Raw genomic sequence first — 3,011 nt, 5'->3', positions numbered from 1 at the left:
TTTAAGTAAAATTATGAACCTAAGTTGCGACAACGTTTGTCAACTTTTGTTTCATAACTCGTTTGACTTCAAGACTTATGATACAGATATTATATGATTCAAATACCTTAATACATGACCTTGAGTGTATTAAGAACCTCTAGGTTTACCTGAAAATACGAGTTACAACATCCTTGATTCGTTTAACTTTTAATACTTGTTAATCACCCTTATACACCCTTGTATCACTTAAGACCAATAGGATTAACTTCTTATCATCTCAAAGGTAATTCCTTCTTGGATTTATGTTAACTAATATATGGCATGAACTAACGTGTGTGGATATGGGTTGTAACACCCTTCCCTCCTTAGTAACATTCGTCCTTGAATGTAAGGGTTCATGGGGAGTTTAAATCATCGTGGATTCCGGCCAAGTTTCTCCCATAAATAGAGGACAAACTTGCAAGCAGTTAACTCAATGTATGGCCTTACAAGAGTATGCAAAGCATTATGTACATGTACATTATCTGCATATCGCCATTTTGTACTAAGGAAGAGTATTCTCAAGTTATTGCTTACCTCATCGAGCCATTTCACCTTCCAATGTATCATGTGTTCCACTAGCATCCTTGTTATCTTCATTCTGGAATAGGTATGGGTATTTACACTTCATCTCCTCTTCTGCTTCCCATGTTATTTCTTCCATATTCTTGTTCCTCCACAATACTTTGATGGAAGCTATATCTTTTGTTCTTAGCTTGGGAACTTGTCGATCCAATATAGCCACTGACACTTCTTCATATGATATGTCCTCTGTAACCTATACATCTTTGATAGGGACGACTCGATAAGGGTCTCCAATACATTTCTTCAACATAGATACATGGAATACCGGGTGGACAAATTCCTATTCGAATGGTAATTTTAACTCATAAGCAACCTGTCCAATCCGTCGAAGAATTTTATACGGCCCGATATACCTTGGACTCAGCTTACCTTTCTTCCCAAATGCATAATACCCTTCATTGGTGAGATCCTCAGGAAAACCCAATCACTAACCTCAAACTCCAAATCACGACGTCGGACATCGGAATAAGATTTTTGCCTGCTTTGTGCCGTCCTTAATCGCTCCTGTATCACTTTCACCTTCTCAATAGCTTGGTGAATCAAATCTGGCCCATATAATTCTGTTTCACCGACTTCGAACCATCCAACTGGTGATCTACATCTTCTCCCATATAGTGCCTCGTATGGGGCCATTTTAATACTGGAATGGTAGCTATTATTGTAGGCGAATTCTATGAGTGGAAGATGGTCATCCCAATTTCCCTTAAAATCTAGAACACATGCTCGTAGCATATCTTCCAGTGTCTGAATGGTACGTTCAGCCTGTTCGTCGGTCTGCGGATGAAATGTAGTGCTGAGATTCACTGTGTGCCTAAACCCTTCTGAAAAGACCTCCAAAAGTTAGCTGTAAATTGAGCTCCTCGGTCTGATATAATAGATACCGGCACACCATGAAGCCTAACCATCTCCTTTATATACAACTTCGCATAATCTTTAGCCATGTAAGTTGCCTTAACTGGCAGAAAATGGGCACATTTTATAAGTCGATCAATTATCACCCAGATGGAGTCAAACTTATGATAAGAGCGAGGTAATCCAATAATGAAGTCCATATTAATCACCTCCCATTTCCAGGTCGGAATCTCTATATTCTGAAGCAATCCACCGGGTTTCTGATGTTCTATCTTTACTTGTTGACAATTGGGACACTGGGCTACAAATTCTGCAATAGACTTCTTCATGTTATCCCACTAATACAGCTCCTTGACATCATGATACATCTTTGTCGAGCCGGGATGGATGGAATATCGGGATTGATGAATCTCATTCATAATCTTCTCTCACAACCCTGCCACATTAGGCACACATAATCGGCCCTGGTATCTCAGTGCTCCATCTCTTCCGATCTCAAAAGCCATACTTTTACACTACTGAATGCTCTCTCTTAATCGTACTAAGATAGGATCTTCATATTGCCGTGCTTTTACCTCGGCTACCAAAGATGATTCTGATGTATTCTGTACAGTAACACCTCCGTCATCAGAGTCTAATAATATGATTCTCATATTGGCTAGCTGATGAAGCTCTTTAGTCAACCCCCATCTACCTGCCTGTCACGACCCAAACTGGAGGGCCATGACTAGCACCCGACCATACTTGCCGAGCACCAACGTACATTTTATCTAACCTTCTTTATTATCTTTTACGGCTGACGAGATCAATATAAATGGTAGACATGGATCATGGACAACCAACAATAAAAACTGATGGCATGAACATATATAATATAGGATGACCATACAACCAAGAAACTATATATAAGGTATGAGCTACCACGCTACCATGAAAGACTATACAACAAAAACTAGCCGACAAGGCATACCAAACTATACATGAGTCGACACCTGTCTATGAGCCTCTAAAGGAATATAAGTGCTGCAACATAGCCGGAACAGGGACCCGACATACCAATAATGTCTATAACAAAAATGCATACCAAGACCAAGGCAAATCCGGAGAAGGGATCTCGCCAATCACCACTGAACTGGACAACCTACTGTGGTGGGGGAGCTGCACCTGCCTGTCTATCAGGACCTGCAGCACGACATGCAGCGTCCACAAATAAAAGGACGTTAGTACAAATAAAGTACTGAGTATGTAAGGCAGGGAACCATAAATACGATCAGTAATGTAAGCAAGGATAGAGAATATACAACCTGTAACATCTTAGTACCTCTGAGGGCTACTGACATGAAATGCATGATACATATGTATAAATACATAAACCTTTAAAACATTCGCCTCTGTGGGCATCATCATCATCATATCGTACCCGGCCATAATAGGCTCGGTAAAAAACGTACCCGACCATCATAAGGCTCGGTAGAATCGTACCCAGCCACGTGGAGCTCGGTAAAACCCAACTGATCAGTGGTTGCACAATAGGTGTCGTACCTGGCCAACTA

Source organism: Nicotiana tabacum, chromosome 8 (genome assembly GCF_000715075.1).
Source record: "Nicotiana tabacum cultivar K326 chromosome 8, ASM71507v2, whole genome shotgun sequence".
Lineage (NCBI taxonomy): Eukaryota > Viridiplantae > Streptophyta > Magnoliopsida > Solanales > Solanaceae > Nicotiana > Nicotiana tabacum.
Note: the sequence above shows the minus strand (reverse complement) of the source record.